Raw genomic sequence first — 17003 nt, 5'->3', positions numbered from 1 at the left:
AAATTTATATGGACAGAGGAGCCTGGCAGGCTGCAGAGTCAGACATGACTGAGCTCGCATGTGCATGCACACACCTGCACACACACACACACATACACACACACACACGATTTACTGATTACTGAGAAATGAAGAATATACCAAGGACATAACAAATGCTGATATGTTGATTTCTCAGTGAAGTATAGTTTTGTAGGAAAAACACATTGCGTTCCTCTTCCTTGCTAAATAATACAAAAGATACATCATACCATGTGTATTACACAAATCGACAGTCACGGGTCTCTCAGGGAGGAAGGAAAGGATGCAGAACTTCAGTTTTAATTCATAAAATTAAATTAATTTATGTCTAAAGAAAACCTACTGGCAAAGTCTGAAAGAGAGAGTCTGCCCCATCTACCCAAAGTGCCAATCTAAACTAATTAAGCCTCTAGCAGGCCTATTCTTATTTTTGCTTTCTTGTGTGTGTGAATGATAAAACATACAGAACTATTAACCAAATTCATTAATTTTTTTAAAAAGTTCTAAAAAGCTGTGGTGTGTTGAAACAGAGCACTTATTTGGGGGAGAATCTAGGGGGAACTCTAGGTTGCACTCATTCTGATAACAGGTACAAATAATAACAGAGTGACTCCTTACCCTGTCAAATCACCAGTGCTAATTTGAGAGACCCAGATTTCCTACAGTGAACATTTAAAGACCCCCCTCACATTTGGCGGTCTTCTGGAACATTGTATTTTTCCTGAAAGAAAAGGTACAAAGAGGAAGGATACATTAACCACAAAAAATAAATATAATAATAATAATGTTCTCTGAAAAATACAAATTGTTATTTAACCCGAGGGTGTACATCTCCAAGGAAACTCCTTAAAGAAAATGTTTACATTCTTTTTTTTATATAAAAAGATTCATCCAACAATGTGTTACAAAAACTACAACACTATTGATGATCTCAGCTGGAGTGAAAGAATAGAATGGGGACCAATTTATTACCAACTGGTTTAAAGAAGTGGTAGGCCCAGATACAGGAAGAAAGGAGAACAAGAAGAGGTTGAGGGCACTAGAAGGTGGGAAACACATTTTCTGATCATCAAATATGAACAAGCTTTGTGTGTGGCACTTTACAGAAATTATCTTATTTAATCCCAAAACTTTGTGGTAAATAAACCAGGTGTGCTGTCAAGGAAAAGGAAGCTCAGTGAATTTAGCAGATTGTTCAAGGTGACACAGCTCCTAGAAGGTAAGCCTTTCGTTTATCTGGCTTCAAAGCCAGTGAAAGACACACAAAGAAATTCACCAGAGATTTTTACATCTTTATTTCAAAAATCAAGAAAGCACAAATGGAAGTAATTTTAAAGCTCTCTCCCCTGTCCCTGCATATTAACTTAGATAATAATTCACAAAGTCTAAATACACAAGCCGTGTGATTTAACGTCGTTTGTTTAAAGTTGTTAGGTTGAGTGGGTGCCTTGTAGGACTATTTCTGACCCTGAACTCTGTGATGTTATTCCAACTCCCTGCAAAAGTGAGAAATGCAGGATTAAATGCATTGATAGTTAAAATTAAGGAATTAGCTTTGGTGTTTATAAATAGGTAGCTAGTGGACAAAACATAGCCTTCAGCCCTGTTTTCTATCAGAACTGGGTTTCAATTTTACAAGTTCCGCAGTCTCTAGTTCACTACAGGCTTTGCTTTCCTCCTCCCCATGATCTCAGGCACAGTCAGATTCACATATTTATGTTACCTGCCTGACCCTTGGAGGCATTTGAGTTTGTAATCCCCAGACACAATGCTGCAGAAAGTTTCTTCCAGCTCTCATACTCTGTGATTGTTTGATTTAGAATTACTGAAATATGTACCCAGGGCCATCAAAACATTAAATAAAAGATTTCTAACTCAAAATTTGATATGAAGAACAAGAAATTTTTTTAAGGCAAAGACTTTCTGATCCTCAGAAGACATCAGTATTTGTGGGAAAGGAAAATGAGAGTGCAGCATCTCTTTAACATTTAAGTGAAATCTTTAAGCTGTAATCACATACCAAGCCATCAGTGAATATCTGTTAGATATCAGTGATGTAGGTGGTGCTAGGCTAGACTCTTAGAAAGATACAAAGAGATATAACACGTTTGTCATCATTCAAAAGGGATAAATATATTTTTATTATAAATTAAGAATACAACAGCCTTTAAATATACTGTTTGCCTCAGTTTCCTAAAAAGTCTGGGAGATAGATGTTTTCCTATAAAACAAATAAAATCACAGAGACATATTTTGGAAACTCAAAACATTGCCAGACATGTCCATTTTGGCCATACTATTCTCCAGGCAAGAGTACTGGAGTGGGTTGCCATTTCCTTCTCCAATGCTTGAAAGTGAAAAGTGAAAGTGAAATCTCTCAGTCGTGTCCGACTCTTCGCGACCCCATGGACTGCAGCCCACCAGGCTCCTCCGTCCATGGGATTTTCCAGGCGAGAGTACTGGAGTGGGGTGCTATTGCCTTCTCCAAAAATAAATGGTTTATGAGAAAAGAGGATGTTTTTAAGTTTATGAAATAAATTTATTCCCCATGCCCCAAAGGCTCAATAGGTGAACATGGTAATCATTAGCTGTTCTGTCTTACATCTTCTCCTCTCCATTATGTAAATTCTTGCCCAGAAAATCAGATTATCCTCTAGGTTCCAAACAGTACACTCTTCTAATTTGGGTGACACCAGGCAAAATTTGTCTATTGTGTCACAAAGGTGAAGCTTGTGACCAAGTCCTGTTATCTTTTGTTAATGTGTCTGGTAACTGCTATCTGAAGAGTTGGTGTAAAGCTTCTAGAACAATGACCCAGCACATAGTCAGTGCTCAATAAACTTTAGATGTTTATATTTTTTACAATCATTGTATCATTATTTCAGTTCTAGAGACTATTTGGTCATTATGGGGCCCCCAGTGTTGTTAACTGATTATTTTCCAAATATGATATCGTTTACAGTTAAAACACTTGGAGGATCTCCACGTTTACATGGGAAGAAAATTTAGATTATTGAGCAGAATATACATGTCAAAAGAAGTGAATGCTGGCCAAAAAGATGGTTTGCGTTACTTAACAGTTTAGAACTCTATGCTTCGAGGGTCTCAGGACAACCAAGCTTCACAGACAGCTTACAGCCTTACATGCTATAGCGCTCAGTTGAAACTATGTCATTGTAAAATTAGTTAATACCTCACAAAAGCATTAGAAAGTGCTGATGTCCTGAAGGGGAATGTTTCATCATAAATAAATTGGGAACGAGATATAAGGATAGAAAGTAATGACAAATATGGAGGGCAGGAGGAGAAGGAGTGTAGAAATGGAACTCGCCTGTGGACTGTAGCTGATACTTGCTGACTGTTCCCACAGCCCCATGTGCTTCCATATGTTACTGCCATTGTTGTTCTTCAAGTTTTTTATTTTCCTTCCTGACTGTACTGTAAGCAGTTTGGCTATGATTTTACTCACTGTTAGGCCCCTAGGCCTTGCAGGGATCCTAGCACATAATAGGTTAGTGGCACGTCGTTGTTGAGTAAATAAATGAATTAAATTGCAAATGTTATATTTGTAGTTTAGCTTTGAAACTGACTGATCTTCACCAAAATTGAAATTGAGTTTCATGATCTCAAGTTCACTATTCAGCAAGAAAGTATTTTTGAGATCTCTCCTTTTACTCAAATCATCTTTTATATGACCCTACTAAGGGAAATTCTCTACACTCGAATTTTTTTTAATTTCAGCTAAATATATTTGAATTGTCATAGGCAATAAAACTTATTGCAGATTCAGAGTCAGAAGGGAGCATCTGACAGACACATGAAAGGCCCTCAGCCAGCTGCTTCATGTATAATTTACTAATCCTCATAGCAATCTCATAAAGAAAGCACTATGACCCCATTGCGCGTATGAGTAAGCCGAGGCTCCACACAGTACAGTTAGCTTGAGTTTAAATGGATGGTATGTGAAGGAGCTGGACTTCAAGCCAGATTTCTAGTTACAAGTTCCATCGTTTTTTCATGATAACCTGCTAAATAAGCAAATAAAATGAAAGTGAAAATATATCAGTCAGGTTTATAAATTTTAAAAAATCCTGACAAATATAATCTAATCATTTAAAATGAAAAGCCCAGCCATTGACTTTAATTCAAATTACTACCACTAAATAACCTCATTACAGAAGTGAAAGAATTTTTCCACCATCTGAAAAGTCTAATTCTGCAATGGACATCGATAAGATGCATTTTTTTTTTTCTTATGAGAAACTGAAAATTATTTTACTGTATTTTCATAAGGTTAGAAAAAGATATGACTTTGTATGAAATTTTCAGGTATAATTAATCAAGTATTATAAGTTTTGACTATCAAAATGTATTTCAAATAAGGAAAGAAAGCTATTTATAAAGTCATATTTCCCCAGAACCATTTCCAAGTTAGGAAGTAAAAAGAGTTTTAAAAAGGTTAGAAGCAGGTGTCTGAGGAATTACTAGGCATTAGTGTTAACTGTATGCCCAGCTCCTGACAGAATAAAGATGCTACATCTATGGAAATATGAGATTGCAACTATAAAAATTATTGGAGAATGTCTATCATCTCAGAATTCTCTATTGAAATCTGTTCAGAGAATTGTCTGTGTTCAGCTCCCCCACCCTCGGGAATTCCTACAGCTCTGTCTCTGCAGAAGGCAATATTGTGCTTATCCATGGAGAGGAGGAAGTTAATCTGCTGAGCTGTTGTCCTGTTCTTTAAAAACACGAAATCACTGACAGTATTGATTTTTGGCTTTTTATAAAACTTTAACTCTTCAGAATTTAATATGGAGAAGCTAGCGTTTAAAAAAAGAGAGAGACTTTCCTTTTTGGACAACCTCAGTGCTTTAAGGGTAAACAAGTATTTTGTAAATCGGTCCACTGAATGACAAGCCAACAGATTTGAAGCCAGCTGTCACCTTTGATTAGTCACACCCATAAATCCAGCCTGGTACTGGGATCGTTCCCAGTGTCCCTGCATCACAGACAGGGTTTTGAAGGGAGTCCATTCAGGGAGGGTGTCCTTTGCCCCTTCTCAGAGCATTTTATTTGGAAGTCTGAGCATCACTGTGTTTTGTGGATTAATTTCCTTGCAAATTTTCACAAGAGGAAATGGATGACATGTATTCTTTTTGCTTCCTTTCTCAAATCATTGACCTTTCAATCCTATATTTAGACACTAGCCCTGACTAGCTCTTTACATCTAAAATTCATCAATCCCTGTTAGTATAATACTCTTGTTTTGTCCCTCCTCCCTCCAAAGAATCCTACCTTCTTGTTAATAGATCTCACAGGCTCACAACATTACTAAATAAAGTATAATAACCAAAGCTGAGCCTTTATGTTTTACCATCAATATGAATTTTAAAAGAGTGTCATCAAAAAAATCATCTTCAAAGATATTTTCTTGCATGTTTAAGTACGACTGCTGAGACGAAACTAAAGTGACTATAGCAGTTCTGCCATCCTGGGCTTTTTGGTGTTCTGATTCTTTCCTCACTAGCAGAGGCAGTGAATTTAACACTCAGATTTGCTCTGACAGGCTGACAACTGATATCACAAGACCACAGCTAAGAGTGGTTTATTACTTTTAGTGGGATTTATTTAATTCAGTCTCACAGCCTGAGGGTGGGGTAAAGATTTAACTTGAAATTAAATTCCAGCAGGAGACCTTTTAATATAAGAAAAATGGGCAGAAGGATAAATGACATGCTCAATTGCAATGTGTTTTTTTTTTTTAAAAAAAAAAAGCCTATATTTAACATGGAGGAAAGAAATCCCACAAAATCATTTCAGTTGTTTGACAGATATGGAGAGAAAAAGTGCAGATGAACCAGTAATGATGATATAACTTAAAAGAGAATAATCTAAAGGAAAGTTTTTGATATACTAGAATTTTTTCAATCCATCTAGAAAAAAAAATTCCTGTTTATGAATGTCTTCCATCAATGTCTGGATAAGTTGATAAGAAATCCCAAGTGTTCTTCTATTGTTTAATGTTAAACTGTACAATATTTCTGGATGAAATACAAGAGTTTAAGCAAAGCCATGGGTAGGAATTGCTGGTTTTTAACCTGAACATGGGGAATACTTATACCCCAAAATTTGGCACATGAAGATGGTATTCATTTGTATTCAGAAGCTGAGAAAAATGGAGTTATATTGTAACAGGTAACCCTGACAGTATCTTGCCAGATTGGAGTACATAAGACACTGGATAGTTAGGGTCCTGATCCTCTGACGTAACTCACAAGAAAAGAAGATACCTTATTGTCAGTAGATATTTAAATCATATTCGGCTTTATATGGTAATATTTTAGTCACTTTGACTTCCTTTTATAAAGAAAAATGACTGTTTCATAAAAGTATGTTAAAGGCATATCTAATTTTGAGCCTGAGAAAATCAATGCCAAACAAAAAAATAGAATAAAATAAACAAATGATCATGAGCCTTGCTCTGTTTAAAGACATTCCAGGCTAGTTCAAGCTTCAGAAATATGTTCCATATCAGACAAGACCTGGGTGCCATCAGCACTGTAGCAAACTTGACCCTGGACAAAAATCACAAAGGTCATGTTTGTTCACTAACCATGTTTTGCTTTTTTTTTTTTTGCCTCTCTGTTCTATTCTGGAACCTGAAGATTTCATGACTCTCCAGGAAGCCCTCTTTGAAACCCCACACTCTTGCTAAGGATGTGTTCTGTGTCCCTCTTCCTCATAAAAACCTTGGCTATATTCATGGGCTCTAAGTGGTTAAGATATTGCCAAATGATTAATAAGTGATCATAGCTGAATGCAGGGAGTCTCCTATTTTCTTGGTTCCTGGCATCCTTAACTGTCTCAGTAATTGTTTCACAGCATCCTTGGGCCAAAAGTAATATCTTACAGTTCCATTTATTAAATACTTAGGTCCACACACCTTCAAAAGCATTTATGTCCTAAAAATAGCACCCACTCAAATTGTATAACCAGATTGAACTGTACCACTCTCATTGAAACAAACACAGTCATCAATGAGCTAGTAGTTCACATGATGTCCAATAGACATTACTGCATTTTTCCTGAATTTTAAAATAACCTACAGTGTCTCTTTGAATTTGCAGTGGGAGCTTATGTGACCTCAATGATCAGTTTGAAACTGAGAGCTTAATGTATTTCTCTGTTAACAAATCTGCATTTCAAAAGAAATGTTCATTATTTATGACCTAACTGTTGGTGCCAATTTCACACAATATGATAGACTCAACCAGGAGAATATTTGGAGACAATGATTCTTTTGGTGCCTCTGTTGTCACCACTGACCAACTTCCTAATCCATGGAATGATGATAAAGCCCTAGTCAGAATCCATCACATTTTTATCCATATCCAAAGTCCTAAGATAGGGACTATTCCACTCATCCCAACTGACTTTCAAAGTATTGACACATTTTTAATAACTCCACTTCAATTTATCATGATTGTTTTCTTTAGAAAGAGTCTGAGCAGTAACAATCAAACCTCTGACCTAGTGTGGGAATTAGCCTTCCTACATAGGTAAACCACAAAAAATTACCATGATCATTTGGAGGGCAAATATTTACCTGACTCTGGATCCCAGCATTCCTCTTTCTCCTTTTGCCTACACATCCAATCTGGACATGCATGATATGGTGTATTGAGCATCTTTTCCCATTAGGATCTATGTTCTTGTTGGACTGTTTGTCCCTTAGAGTTGCCCTTGATATGATTCCTCTATCAGTGTCCTTGTCTAGAATCTTGCTTGTGTGAATTTGAATGCCATCAGCTCTAAGTGACTTCATACAAAATTGCCTTAATTCAGCGGCTCTTCCTCCTTCCACGAGCTTTTGTCTTGTCTTCTTCCTAGGTGAGCTACACCCTCACATTGGTATCTGAAATGTCTATTGTGGTTCTAGGACTCATGGTCATCAATAATTCCCCTAAAAAGAGAGAAGGGATCACTTCCAAAAGCTCTCCCAGAAGAAAGAGGAAGAACTTTCTCAAAAACCCCAGCAAATTTATTATATCTCACTCTTTTTTGATACAATGATATTTTGGTACCCCAAACCTCACTATATAAATGCATATTAAGAAGTGGTATTTCAGACAGATGGTATTTTCCTATCTACTAATATGATTCATAAGTGCACATTCAGTGCAGAATAATCATTAGCCAGCTCCCAAACAGGTTGAAGAAATGACAAATAAGACTATGTAGAAAGAAAACTGCCTTTTCTTAGGATGCCCCTTTCCACCTCTCCTTACCTACCACCAACCACTTGGAAGTCTCATTTATTTGGTTAGTTATTACATTGTATTAAGATACAAATTATATGTATTTGTCTTAAGTGATTATTTCCTACTCATATTAAATTGTTTCCATTGTTCAGTGATGTTTGTCTGTTTCTATTTGAAGTTGGGATGGAACTCCTCATAAATTTCCCTACTAGAATTAATAGGGTTTTGACTTTTCACTTAGTGGCAGGTTTTTCGGAAAAGAGTTAAAGTCATTAAACAAGGAATAGGTGTATATGCAAAGCAATTTACTTCTTAGGTGATTTGATAATTGAGATATCACTGTATTTTCTTTCTGCAGTGAAGTCAAACTGAAGGCCCATCTGCTGATGAATAGCATAACTAGATTTTAGGTTAATTAGCTCCCAAGTGCCCTGTATGTATTTATACCATCAGAAGATCAAAAGGTACACAGTCAAGTGTATCTGAAACCAGAACTCCCTTCTACTAAAATCAGGTGTATGCATTTTACTGAGCCTCTTCTCTGCTAATAGTCAGATGGTAATGGTGTGCTTTTACAAATATACTCTGGAAATTTTTATGCTGAAAGCTACTGGCAAGGAATGAACTAAACTTTTTTTTCTTATCATCAGATTCCTAATGATACATATTTATTTATTTCTCCTAAAAAAATCATTATGTCAAAACATCCTAGAACATAAGTTCCTTGAATGAAGGAAACACATCTTATAGAAAGAATCCGAGTCTCAGACTGAAGAGTATAATATGCACAGAATTATTCCTTCTAACTTGTAATTCAACTCAGTTTCTACTGTATTGCAACCCCCCCTTCCAAAAAAGCTGATAGGCTCTTTTAACCTCATTGTCCCAGGATTGTGCCAAGGTTTGGAGGAATTTATTCAGTGCCAGAACATGGGAGGAAGGGACAGGTTGCTTCCCTGAGTCATCAGACCACACATTTTCACTAACAGAGTCATCATCCAATCCAGGAGCTCTTTCCTGTGCCACGCTGAAGGGCACAGGAATCTTTCTGCAAGGAGGTGGCATCCTTGAATCCTCTTACTACTTACCCCAAAGGATCTCTTCTATCTGCCGACTTGCTGGAAATCCCTCCTTGGACGATTCACCCACATGGCTTACAACAGTAAACCCTGTTATAATACAGATATACTCATCAGAAGAAACACTGTAAAAAAGCAACTGTTTTCTAATGGTGTGAATTAGTGTTAGAATTTTTTCCTTAGGAGCATGTTCAGACAGGAGAAAAAAAAATTTTGTAAGTTCCTAAACAAGAAAGGAAGCTCTCCCAAAGTTCTGGGCTACCAACACACCATGCTTCTCATCCTCCTGTTTTTTCACACACAACTTAGGATTTTTATTAAAGCCTAATAACCTGGTAGGGCTTCCCAGGTGGCACTAGCGGTAAAGAACCTGCCTGACAATGGAGGAGACTTGAGAGACTTGGGTTCGATCCCTGGGTTGGGAAGATTCCCTAAAGAAGGAAATGGCAACCCACTCCAGTATTCTTGCCTGGAGAATCCCACGGACAGACGAGCCTGTCAGGCTACAGTCCATGGAGTCACCAGGAGGTGGACACGATGGAAGCCACTTAGCACAGTGCAGTACACAACCTGGTAGATGGGGATTCTTTACATTTCCTGTTGTGTTTACGTATGTTTTTTAACAGAAAGTTCTTAACTTAGAGGTTTTTTAAAATTCCATCTGAGTACTTCGATATAATCAATTCTTTGAAAGACTCAGTCATTCAAATAATAAATATTGAGCTCATTAATACTATTTTCAGAGGAATATTGTTTCTATATTTTTCCAGTGTTTAGGTCTTTTTTTTCCTTTATGGAAAGGCCTAGTTCTCAGCATACGCCTGCACACACACACACACACGCACACACACGCATACACACACACACACACACACATTCTTTCCTCTCTCCCTCTCCCTCTTTTTCTGTCTCTCAAGGCATAAAGTAAGAGATTAAGAAGTAACCATGTTGAGATAAATGTGAACATATTGGCTTTTATAAAGGAACTGAAGCAAAGATAATAAATAAGTTATGTATTTCAATTTGCTTTCAATAATGGAAGATTTTTGAGTGAAAATGGAGAGCAAGTTGTCTAGGATACTAGTTGCAATTGAAATACAGTGAAAGTCTACTTTGAATAAGTCATGATAAAAAGTAGAACAATGTAAAAAAGTAATTTATGTTTTAATATAGTATTTGCATTTATCTACCCTTTACAATTCATGTCAGTTCTGCACATTTTTAGCATACTCTGAAAAAATTAATTTGGTCACATGATTTCCTCTGCATAGGTTAACCACCTGCAAAGCAGCACTTGGCAAGAGTGCATCAGTCAAAAGGGGCAACCTCAGAGTCACTAGCAAGGGAGATCTATTTCATCATAGAACTTTAAGTACTGCTATTGATTTCAAGTTTTTTCTTCTCTTGCCTCACTTTTGCAGCCCAAAGACGTTTTTATACCTTCTAAGCTATTTGCCCATAAGCTGTAAGTTAAAGTCAATAATTATTTTTCTATATTCCTCTTCTAAATTTCCACTTGAATCTTATCTCAAGTTTCTCTCTTTTTCTTAGGATTGGGAAAAATGAATGAAGTCTTTGGAACTATATTAGAAACTAACCTTGAAAGTAGCCAAGGTTTAGACTCTGATTTAGACCCTAATATGGTACTGACCAAAATGAGCCCGGGCCTAAACCAAAGCCAGAGGTAACATTCTATAGTGATGGAGAGATTGGTTGAAACCTAGGTTCAGATTATTCTCAGGGACACCAGCCATCATAGCATTCCAATTATATAAGAGTACCATGGACAGAGGAGCCTGTTGGGCCACAGTCCATAGGGTCGTGAAGAGTCGGGCACGACTAAAGTGAGTTAGCACAGCACACATGCTGTGAGATAGAACTATAGCTTAAAAGCATAATCACCTCACTGATCAATTAAAATCCAAAGATTCCAGGAATATATATGCAATAATAAAGATTAACAAAGCTTACTTTTAACATGTTGGCTAAATCAATGCAGGGCTCTCTCTACATAAATGTTAATGAAAGAAGAGGTGCTATAGCTTTAAGGCCTGTTGAGGAAATACATGTAGAGCTTAATGTAGAGCTCTGCAAGTAACAGTGCACAGGGCAGAAAGGTCAGGAATGGGAAGACAGAGGAGAAAATGATGGAGCTTGACAGATAGGCTGAGGTACAACAAGATGAAAGTTTTTCGTCAGATCAGTTTTCTTTCTGAGCATGCTGGTGTCACTGATGGCCTTCACTGGAATGTCTTCTGTTAGTTGGATTCTTAATCCAGGCCTAGATCGCCCCAGCTCACCATCTTGCCATATTAAATATAATGAATTAACTTCCTGTCAATTATCTTCCGAGTGTGTAATAGCTAAGTACTTCCTACTTCAAGGTGAGCCTCTCACCACAGTAATATCCAACTGTAGAAAGCCAAACTCACACAGAGAGACAGGATTTTAAGACTAGAAAAGTGTTTAGGGATACTATTTTCCTTGATCTAACTGCTACTCAAGTTTTTTCCAGTAATGACATTCTTCCAGTTACCTAGGGAAGAAACTTTAATTCTTACTCATCTTTCTATCTTAATTTCCACATCTGTTGCTAAGTCTCGAGACTTTTTGAGTCTGACTTCCGGGTATCTCTTAGTTCTGTCATTGCTTTGCCATTCCCACAATATCTTCTGTGGTTTAGCTAACTCATTCCTAGATAGCATGGCTAGCTTCATGAAAGAACAAGGTCTTTGGAATTAGGTAAACTAGGATGAGATTCCAACTCTTTCACTTGCTAGGTGTGTAATGTTGGCCAAGTTTATTCATCAGTTCAAAGTTAAATTTCCTCATCCATAAAAAGGGACTAATATTTTCTGATAGTGTTGCTAAATTAAACAGCATATAAAAACCATTTGGGATATAGTCAGTTTCCCATATATCTTAGATACCTTCTCAATCTGATTTTAAAATAGTGCATTAATTTCATTACTTCCTTAGTCGTATATATGTCATTATTCCCAAATATCTTGAAACAACCTCCAAACTTCCTACTCTGACATTGCAGGCCCTCCCCACTTTCCTCTCCAGTTAGGGTGAAGTCCTTCTACGCTCCTGCATCAGCCTTCAGCTACAGCCAAGGCAGAGTCTTGCTATCTCCCAAGCTCAATAGCATCAATCTCTGAAAGTCTCCATTATTTTATTTCCATAAGAAAGCTTTTTCACCTCTCCCCATTTCAGGCACATTTTACAGGTAACATAGTAATTCTAGATTTAGCACTTCTAGTCCTTGTAGACTAAAAACTACTGCTGTCACATTTGGTGCAAGAATAGTCTTTTTTGGTAATTAAATATCCAGTCCAGTGTCATAACCATGTAATGATATTCACTTTGATTATCAATTTGAAAAACTGTCCCTGCCTAAAAAAAAAAAAAAAAAAAACCACTGTCCCTGCTTACCTCCATTTCAAGCCATACTAAAACTAAAATAGAAAAATTAAATGACACAGAAGAGGGAAGCTCAGTCCCTCTGTCTGAACTTTGAACAAGAAGTAGCTAGTCTCTGATCACTCCTCAACATCTGAGAACAGTAGGGTACTCATCAGTAGGAAGAGATGTAAGTTCTACTTCTTCTGCTGCAATAGAAATACAATTGTAGAGCATCCAGGGGGAAGTCTGCAGTGAAGCCTAACGGAGCCCACCAGGGACCTCCAGTTCAAGGGAGAATTCACTGCTGCCCAGAGGCAGAGCTTTCATTCTCCACTGGAAGCTGAGTATGAGGATCTCTGGGACTGTTAAATGGTACTAAAATGAGACCTGAGCACTTAATACTCTAGGACAAGTAGGAATTGCGGAACATATAGACTCTTGTAAATTTGTAAGTAGGAGATGCTGCAAAGATCATGGTTTAAAATTCTAGGTTGCTCTATTCCCAGTAGAAAAAGCAGATTAACCACCTTCAAATTTAATTTGCAATATGTCTGTAATCTTCCAGAAGCACTAATTTAAAAATCTTCAGTTCTTGCCCAATTACTAATTTAAGTACCTCTATGTTCACAAACTCTAAATATTTTATCTAAAAGGGAACCATGAACTTTTTACTTAAGAGAACAATAGAAAGGAAGCTTCAAAAGGGCTATACAGTACTCCAGATATTGCCCCAAAATACTGGTCTTCAAATACTGTAAAGAAATCCTCTACATAGAGCTTCCATGATACCAAACACTTAAAAAGAAGCCTTGTTTTGCCTCCTTCTCTACCACTGGGTCTATTCTAGATAATCAGCTCCCAAATTCCAAGTTTTACATCCTTGTACAATACAGCCAGTCTCCAACATCCCTCAGAGAAGCTCTGAAGAATACAATTTAAACAATCTAAATCAAAACAGAGAAACTGTCATGTGGCATGTTTTCATTCATCTGCCTGTCAGAAGGGGTGCATTAGCTTAGTTTTCATTTGTTTCGGGGAGTAAACACTCAGACTCCTAGGTTGGGTTCATCATCTCCCCTAGGCGGTTGCATATCCCGCTATGCAAAACTCTGATTGAGGAACAGTACTTCGGATTGCAAATATCTGCTCATTCATCTAAATCTCTAAAATTCTCTGCCTTTTCTTCACTCCCATCCTAAACTATAATCTTTGGGGGACCATTCCAGTTATCTATTGTTGTATAATGTGTTGTTGTTGTTGTCATTGTTGTTTAGTCGCTAAGTCATGTCTGACTGTTTTGCGACCCCATCGACTTAGCCCACCAGGCTCCTCTTTCCATGGGATTTCCCAAGTGACAATACTGGAGTGGGCTGCCATTTCCTTCTCCAGGAAGGATCCAAGGGATCTTCCTGACCCAGGAATCAAACCCACGTCTGCTGCATTGGCAGGCAGATTCTTTACCACTGAGCCACCTGGGAAGTCCCACTGTCGTATAACATTGTTGTTGTTGTTCAGTCGCTAAGTCACGCAACCCCAGTCTTCCTTGTCCTTTACTATCTCCGGGAGTTTGCTCACGTTCATGTCCATTGAGTTGGTGATACTATCTAACCATCTCATCCTCTGCTGCTTTCTTCTCCTTTTGCCTTCAATTTTCCCAGCATCAGGGTCTTTTCCAATGAGTCAGCTTTTCATATCAAGTGGCCAAAGTGAGGTTCAGCTTCACCATCAGTCCTTCCAATGAATATTCTGGGTTGATTTCCTTTAGGACTGACTGGTTTGATCTCTTTGCTGTCCAAAGGACTCTCAAGAGTCTTCTCCAGCACCACAGTATGAAATCATCCATTCTTTTGCACTCAGCCTTCTTTATGATCCAACTCTCACATCCATACATGATAATAAACCACACCAAGATATAGCAGTTTAAGATAACAACCATTTTATTGTCCCACAATGTCGCATGTTAGGAATTTGGACAGAACTCATTTAGGCAGTTTTCCTCCATGTGTCATTGTCTGAAGTCTTGCTAGATATCAACCAGTGCGTGAACTAGTCTGGACAATCTAAACTGGCCTCTCATTTGTCTGGTGTCTTGGAGGGGTTGACTGGAAGACTTGGTTCTGCTGATATCTCCATCCAAAGAGCCTACAAATGACCTGTCTTCACAGTCGTCTCAGAATGGCAGGACTTCTTCAAGTGTGTCTCAGGGCTCTCAAAGTTGTTTAAATGGGTACAAGGAGAGACTGCATCACTTGCTATGACTTACCATCAGAAGTCCCACACTACTAATTCTATCTTTGTATTTTCAAGTAAGTCACTAAGACCAGTTCAGGTTCAAGAGGAAGTCAGATGTTACCTCTCAAGGGTAGAAAACCAAAAAAACTATGGTCATTTTTAGTGTGCTTTAGGGACTTTCCTTCATTTATTGAACCCTTATTATACTTAATTTTTTGAAACCCTTCCCACACCGCCTTAATGTGTGCTGGGCACTGTGCTAAACAATAGAGATAGAGCAGCGAACAACTAAAAAGAGAAGACCTGCTCTCTTGTCGCGCCTCTTAACACCCTCTGCACTCCACACCAAGCACAATGCCTGGAACACTATAGATGACCAGTACATTTTTTAGGAACTCAAGAGGTACAGTTGGAGAGTAGCAGGAATACAGCTCTTCCTTTCAGGACTGTTTAGCATGAGGTGATTGAGAGGGAATAAGGAAAAGCACTTTACCATTTTGACTCTTTCCAGGCAACGGTCATATCTTCTTATGTGCTTAATGAACACGTTCACATCGCCAACCCAACTGAGTCCAAGCTGAGATTTTGCCAGTCCAAATCTATCATACACTTTAGAGTAATGTATGCCATAGAAAACATCTTTGTGCCTTACATTGAAGAAATAATATTTGGCATCCAATTTTACTTTTTCATTTTTCCAAGGCTTAGGTGCCTCTTTGTCTTACAGATTAAATTTATAAGAGTTGTGGAACCTTCCCTATTCGGTATCAAAAACTCACTAGAGTGTTGTTACAATGATACTACCCTTATACATCTCTGAGAATAAGCTGTGCAGGTATAACCTATCCACGGTATGCTTGGATATTTTTTTAATTTTATTTCTGTGAGACTTATCTTAGATTGACTTGGAGGGTATTATATACAGTATGGGGAATACTATCAGTACAGTTTCCTTTCATGGTTTTCTAATGGCATATTTCAGTGTTCATGCATTCCCCAAAAGAAAATCAGTTGCTCCGACAGCATGAATTTAAGACATAATTTTAATGACAGATTTCACAAGGGTTAGATGTAATGGTTAATATAATATAAGATGGTAAACTTACAATAGTTTTCTTAAAAGTCACGTCATCTTTACAAAAGATTATTTTAAGCAAAACTCTGTTTCAAAGGAATTAACAAACAGGAGTCTTTTGTTGTTGTTATTACAGTAGAGTTCCTTTAATATAGGCAGTTTTTTGTCTACAATTAACTATCACCACAAAAGGGAATGCTCCCTTGTTAACATAATTTAAGGCAACTTTGCAAATAATAAGGCATGCTGATAAAGTCCAATGTTATACATACTTTTTTAAAGTTGCTAGTAAGTGTTGTCTGGGACAAGGGGTGTATCTTATTTTTCCTTTCTGAACACAAACATATGATTCTAACAAAATGAATCCTTCTAAGAAAAAAATTTTGGATTTAATTAATATCCTATGTAGTGATGTACCTTTCCAAGAGGAAATAATATTCTATTTTCTAAAAATTCTCCTTAGAGAATACAAAGAGAAAAATCTAGTGCTGAAAGCAAGCTCTGCAAAATTGCATGTTCAAAGAGCTTTGATTTGTAAAAGGGTAAGAACAAGATTGCTCCAGACCATTCACAGTTGTAGTAAATCAAACTGCATATATATATGTATATATATATATATATTCTATTTAATAACTCCATTTTTATCATCTTTATGGAAATATTTTTACAGACGATTAATAAAGAACTTCAAAGAAGAAAAAGAGATTGTTTTCAGAAGTGATGATTTACTAGAACCAAATATAATGAAAAAAATAATATTAATATAAATTATCAATTATAACCTCTATTTCTCTACCTCTGAAAATAATGAAAGTAATATGACATTCTGTTCACTTCATCTCAGTTTTGTTTTATAAGTATGCAGTGACCTAGATGCCTCTCATTTAAATATTATGAATTATTAGATTAATTCTCCCTAGATAT

The sequence above is a fragment of the Ovis aries genome, chromosome 2, assembly GCF_016772045.2.
Source record: "Ovis aries strain OAR_USU_Benz2616 breed Rambouillet chromosome 2, ARS-UI_Ramb_v3.0, whole genome shotgun sequence".
Classification (NCBI taxonomy): domain Eukaryota; kingdom Metazoa; phylum Chordata; class Mammalia; order Artiodactyla; family Bovidae; genus Ovis; species Ovis aries.
This window is presented reverse-complemented; position numbering follows the sequence as displayed.